Raw genomic sequence first — 7,052 nt, 5'->3', positions numbered from 1 at the left:
TGCCATATGGTGAGCACGTCGTATCCAACTAGAGCAAACACACCAGATAACAAATGAATGTTGTGTGTTGATGGTCTTAGAATGACATTTGAACTTGAACTTGGAGTGTTGTATGTTATCTGAAGAACAGTTGATATTAGTAACCATGGAGTTTGTTGCTACAGAGACTTTTCTACATTGATATACTTGAGGGAGAGAGGAGGAGGGGAGTCCTTTTATTTTTAATAATAAATTGTATTTTTGATTATATATTGAATATGTTATTGGTTAAAATGTTGTCTTAACCTTGATATGTGTATATACACAAACGCAAACATGATTTAATTAAAGTACATATAAATGAATTAAAATGTAAAATGTGTGTTATGTTGAATTTCATGGCACATACAGTATTCTTAATTAGTTAGTCTGTAGTGCTGGCAGGTGGCACACAGTGGAAGGTGGCACACTGTCTGGGGCGGCATATTCCTACTTTGCCCAGGGCACAGGATTGCCTTCCGTTGGCCCTGAGAATTAGGAAACATCATCATCTTGCTGGTCAGTTGTTCTTCATTGGGTCGTCTCGTCCAGCTTCTGAGACACAGCAGAGGAGAGAGAGAGAAAAGTGGGGTGAGGGGTCAGACGACTGTGATGGTGTCGTCTCGTCCAGCTTCTGAGACACAGCAGAGGATAGAGAGAGAAAAGTGGGGTGAGGGGTCAGACGACTGTGATGGTGTCGTCTCGTCCAGCTTCTGAGACACAGCAGAGGAGAGAGAGAGAAAAGTGGGGTGAGGGGTCAGACGACTGTGATGGTGTCCACTCCTGCAGGGCTCACCTGCACCTGTTGAGGCCGTTGGGGTTCATCAGTGAGAAACAGAAAAGGCTCTTTCATGGGCCACTGTGTTTTTTTTTTATATCTTCTTTGTTTTGTTACTGTGCTAATCATAGACATGATTTAGGCTTGACAATATACGAACTGTATATATGTCTATGGTGCTAATGATGTATTGAGTGGCTGCACACCACACTATTAGATTCAGATTCTCATGCACTTAAACAGATGCTATATCAAGATGCTTTAGAGATGGACAATCTCCTCGGGACCTGATAAAAAAAAGACCTCTTGGCACCTCACCCTTAGAAATGTGTACCCACCCACACAGCTGCTGAACATGTTCAATAATCTTCAGTCACTAGTCCAGAGCTCCTGCGGCTAACCTCGTCCATCCTCCCGGACAAGGAGAGGCTCCCCCTCCTGGACGCTCCGGTGTCCACTTGGGCCAAGGGACAGCGTCTCTCCATCACCGCTACGAGGCCACACAGAGAGACGCCGCAGCCCTCCGGTCCCTGCTGCCCTGCAGAGCAGCTCCAGCGACGCAGACTGCGGTCCAGCCCTCTGGGAGTCGCCCCATCGCCCACCATCTGCCCATTGGACTCCTACATGCCTTTCCCCTGACCGCGCTCATCCCAGCAATGCTGAACAGAGCTCGTGCACAAGCTCATTCGGTGATACTGAGTGCCCCCTACAGGCCACATGTGTACTACACCCCAGCGGTACGGTCAGTCAGTGAGTGCCCCCTACAGGCCACATGTGTACCACACCCCAGCGGTACGGTCAGTCAGTGAGTGCCCCCTACAGGCCATATGTACCACACACCCCAGCGGTACGGTCAGTCAGTGAGTGTCCTGCTCTCCCAGTCTCGTGTCTGTGAGTAGCCCTCCTGTGACGGCCAGCTGCTGTCCATTTGATACCGTGTGTTACCGCTGCTGGACACCAGTACACGCCACTAGTAGGCGCTGTGGTATACATGTGTTCCCATTGGTTACCGTTGACTGAACTCGACTAAAAGAGAACGCGTGGTTATTATAATCTCGGTTCTCTGGAGGGAAACATGAGACTCTATCCCTCTCCAGCCTAACTGGCTCTGTGGACCTGGTCCATTGGATCACTTCAGAATGCCTACTGAGGGCCAGTTTCTGGAGGTGTAGTCAGAGTACTACACACAGTACAGTTTCTGTGTGTGTGTGTGTGTGTGTGTGTGTGTGTGTGTGTGTGTGTGTGCGTGTGTGTGTGTGCGTGTGTGTGCGTGTGTGTGTGCGCGCGTGTGTGTGTGTGTGTGTGTGATATGTATGTTTTTGGAGGTGTAGTCATGTAAAGGCAGTGGCCTGTGTGTGTCCTCTGCTATTCTGGGAGCAACCATCGTGCACCGGAACCCCAGTAGGAGCAACACACAGGGCCTATTGCACACAATTAACAATCACTGCACTTACAGCAGAATCATATACTGTCTGCATTACGCTCTGTACTGTCTCCATGTGTTTGCTTCTATGAGGAGAACGAGGAAATGGAGGCAGCACAAATAAGGACCAATGTGAACTAGTGAACTGATCATACAGTACGCAGATAGAACAAAATGTAAAACTTCTGCTGATAATCTTAATCTGCACAAACCTGGGTGACTCTGCTGGTGCAGTTAGGAAACAGTCGAGGAGACGACCTTGGACCTGTGCAGTGGGTTGCCACGACAGCAGCTTGATCATTTACAGAATGATGTGCTTTAGAGACGTCCTGCTTGTGGAGATTCAATTACTCTCACACCATCTTAAGAAAAGAACCACTTGAGAGCTTCAGAGAATAATAATGTGTCAAATATTAATTTACCTCATGTTTCATAAAATTCACCCCAAGAACTCCAATGTAGCAATTTTTTTACAGGACATTGGAAACATAATATTGTGCAAATCTCATGATTACTCTGTTGTACCCTTCAAATGAGGAAAAGTCATGAAACATGAAGCAAAACAAAACAAGTGAACCATATATTTTATGATGTTAAACATTGCTTGGGGTCAAATTGAAAATAACCACTTAAGAGCTTCAGAGAACCTCCTGCCTTCTGAAATACATGAGTGCAGAAAAGGGGGAGGACCAAACAGGCGACATACACCTTGTGATGTTGAAATACTGAAGAGGATGAAACAAGCAGGCCGTAATGGTGTCCATTGTACTGCATTGTACTGGTCTGTATGGGGCTTTTACCTACTGTATGTCCCCAAGGTATACAGTATGTTCCCCAGTTTTTAACTGGCACATGCTCCCCTGCCATGTGCAGTCCCACTCTGTGTCCCACTCAAACTTGAACTGTGGGAATGTAGGACCCTGGGGAGATGCACTCCCATATGCAGTGTGGTCAGATGAAGTGTACTGTGCTATGGGCGGTGACAACACCAATGGAGGATGGACTCATCTGTCTTTCTCTCTGACCTCACTGACATACATTTTAAATTCTTTATTTGGATTAGAAGATAAGCATGTATCATGCATAATCCTAATTCAATAGAAAGATGTACAACAGTGGCCAATAATCCAGTCCATTATGCACATTATTAAGGGTAAAGGTGGCACCTACGCCTCCATACGTAGAGGCTACCAATTACTGCTGATACAGAGCAATATTTTGTATTATTTAGTTTTGTAATATTTTTGGCCTTGTTCTTATGTAGTCCACAGATCTGCAGGCCCCATTCACAAAAGAAAGCGCACACATGCACACACTCATTTACATACACTATATTGCCAAAAGTATTCGCTCATCTGCCTTGACTCACATATGAACTTCGGTCACATCTCTCTAACACGCTGCAGATCTGTTTCGACCTCACTCTGACCGTCACTACGGTCTAAAAAGGGATGGTGACGGTCAGAGTGAGGTCTCACAGATCCATAGTTACCTTCGTAACCTACAGTAATGCAGCAAGGCTACTCCCGGTGTGAAAACTACACTCGCATGCACAGCTGTCAGTGCGGCCGCATTTATTAGCCGTCATTATCTGCCCAGCAAACTAAATTGACGGAAATGCTACATTAGAATGTAGAATTCATACTGTCGGATGTGATGAGCCATGCAAGCCAGTGATTTTAGAACAGTAGAGGCATACAGTAGTTAAGCTCAACACAAACCAGTGCCAGAAACCCTTTAGCTGTTTTATTATCACTGGACCCTACAGCCTCATGAAGCTTCACGCTTTTATAAAACAGTTACTCCATATGTGTCAGAGTTTCAGAAAATAAAGAAAATATAATGATTTGTTCCCAAATCATTCCTCTGACAAGAGATGTAGGCCTATTAATTCCAGCTGAAATATTTTTCTTCCAGCAGTACAGCAGGAGGGAGAGGAAGCAAGCAATCAAACAACAGGGATGTGCTTAAAGACCAATAAATGGGCTTACGGTTCCAAACAGTCTCCTGTGCACCTGTCCCCTGTGCTGATCTCCTGCTCACCTGTCCCCTGTGCTGCATCTCCTGCTCACCTGTCCTGTTCACCTGTCCCCTGTGCTGATCTCCTGCTCACCTGTCCCCTTTGCTGCAGTGATCATCTCCTGCTCACCTGTCCCCTGTGCTGCATCTCCTGTTCACCTGTCCCCTGTGCTGCATCTCCTGTTCACCTGTCCCCTGTGCTGCATCTCCTGCTCACCTGTCCCCTGTGCTGCATTTCACCTGTTCCCTGTGCTGCAGGAAGCATCTCCTGTTCACCTGCCCCCTGTACTGCATCTCCTGCTCACCTGTCCCCTGTGCTGCATTTCACCTGTTCCCTGTGCTGCAGGAAGCATCTCCTGCTCACCTGTCCTCTGTGCTGCATTTCACCTGTTCCCTGTGCTGCAGGAAGCATCTCCTGTTCACCTGTACCCTGTGCTGCATCTCCTGTTCACCTGTCCACTGTGCTGCATCTCTACCTGTCCACTGTGCTGCATCTCCTGTTCACCTGTCCCCTGTACTGCATCACCTGCTCACCTGTCCCCTGTGCTGCAGGAAACATTGCCTGTTCACCTGTCCCCTGTACTGCATCACCTGCTCACCTGTCCCCTGTGCTGTATCTCCTGTTCACCTGTCCCCTGTGCTGCATCTCCTGCTGACCTGTCCCCTGTGCTGATCTCCTGTTCACCTGTCCCCTGTGCTGATCTCCTGTTCACCTGTCCCCTGTGCTGCAGGGATCATCTCCTGCTCACCTGTCCCCTGTGCTGCATCACCTGCTCACCTTTCCCCTGTGCTGCAGGGATCATCTCCTGCTCACCTGTCCCTGCGTAATGTTGCCGCCACAGCTGCTATGTGAATGCAATCGTGAAAATAATCCACATTTGTCAGTGATGATCAAGGGAAGTAACCTATTACGTGCATTTAAAGCGGCCGATGTCACTGAACAGTTCCATCTCTAACACGCTGCTGGTAATGCAGCAAGGCTATATAGCATCCTCCATAGGCTACTCCCGATGTATAAACTACACTCTTCCGCTGTCAGGCATGCACAGCTGACAGCGCGGCCGCATTTATTAGGCGTCATTATCTGCCCAGCGAACTAAAGCCCAATTGACGGAAATTCTACATTAGATATGAACAACAGGTGGCAGTATATCCTACATTTCGCATAATATGCTTCATGTCTGAATGTACGCTACCGTCAGAAATGCGGCAAGCAATTTTCGCAGAATGTGCGTAAAACCTGTCTGAAAACGGCTTGAGAGAAAAAGTGCGATTGCAGTACTTCTGTTGCAACCCGAGAGATAATTAAGCGTGGAAAACCGTTCACGGATGGTGATTACATGAAGTTAAACTTAAAGCACCAAATATCGTACAGCGGAGTAGTCACGTGGTGTGTCATTCTCTCCAGGATACGCTGCAGGGAAAAACATTTAATCATGAATGCTCGTTGTGTATTTTTATTTGTAAATTGATGCCTAGATCATTTAAATGCACCCAGCCATCAAAGTTTAATAGCAAAAATGTTTTTCTTACATTTGATATGGCGGCCATCTTGAAAAATGGCCACCATGTTGGATTTTGAAGTGGCTAATGTGCTTTTCTCAAGAAGTAGGTTCTCTAGGGATTATTCATGCCAATTTTGGTGCTTGTACCACAAAGTGAAAGATTGTCCTGGAATATGGACTTCATGACGGAGATCATCCAATGCAATTACAACTTTCATGCTAATCATGATTGGCATCTTGAATTCTTCATTTTAATTTAATATTAATGAGCATATGTTTCAACCTTGTTTTTCACACATTCCAACGGCAAAGTACATAAACGCTCACAGTCAGCAAAAAAAAAAAAGCCATCATGGGGGCGTTCCCTAATATTCCCAGATGAACATAGTGACACAACAAACACTTCATCACTTCAAAAATACTTAATGTCCATGCCACAACTCTTGAACATAATTGACTTGGAAAATAATACCGTAAATCTTTTTTTTTTTTCTTTTCTTTTTTTTGTGTGATGCCATTTGGGAATACAATATGTGTCTGGTTCAACTTTCAAATCCCAAATTACCCATACCCATTAGTAATCAGCTTTTCTCTCTATGTCTCTCTCTCTCTCCCTCTCTCTCACTCCCCCCCCCCCCCACCCCCCACCCCCCCCCACACACACACACAAATAGTTGCCTATCCTTATATGCATGCTTCCCTCCATAATCACACACACACATACACACACACACCTGTATCTCTGTGTCCTCCCAGCTCCTGAGAATCTGTCCCGACACGCAGGGCTCTTCCCCCTCACCCCACACAACTACATTCAGGGAGAGAGAGCGAGAGAGAGAGAGATTGTGCAAACCAAAGAAGAGGGAAGAGATAGACACTTGACTTGTTGAAGGTTCCGTTGTGCATTTTTACACATTTGTTACATGCATTTATGTGTGTGTGTGTGTGTGTGTGTGTGTGTGTGTGTGTGTGTGTGTGTGTGTGTGTGTGTGTGTGTGTGTGTGTGTGTGTGTTTATATGAGCAGATATTGTGTCCAGGTGGACTACACTCATGCTCGCACGAACACACAGACACACACAAACATACACACAGACACACACACACACACACACACACACACACACACACACACACACACACACACACACACACACACACACACACACAGGCAGAGACTACAACTGCCTGACGCTGGATATCTGTATCTGTCTGCACACGTTTATAATATTCTGGAATTTTCTGTCATCTGATCTGATTGGCTGACGACCAGCTCCTCAAGGGAAAGAGAGAGAGAAAGAAAACAAGAAG

The sequence above is a fragment of the Sardina pilchardus genome, chromosome 1, assembly GCF_963854185.1.
Source record: "Sardina pilchardus chromosome 1, fSarPil1.1, whole genome shotgun sequence".
In the NCBI taxonomy this organism is placed as follows: domain Eukaryota; kingdom Metazoa; phylum Chordata; class Actinopteri; order Clupeiformes; family Clupeidae; genus Sardina; species Sardina pilchardus.
The sequence above is the reverse complement of the archived record's forward strand: the minus strand, read 5'-3'. Positions refer to the sequence as shown.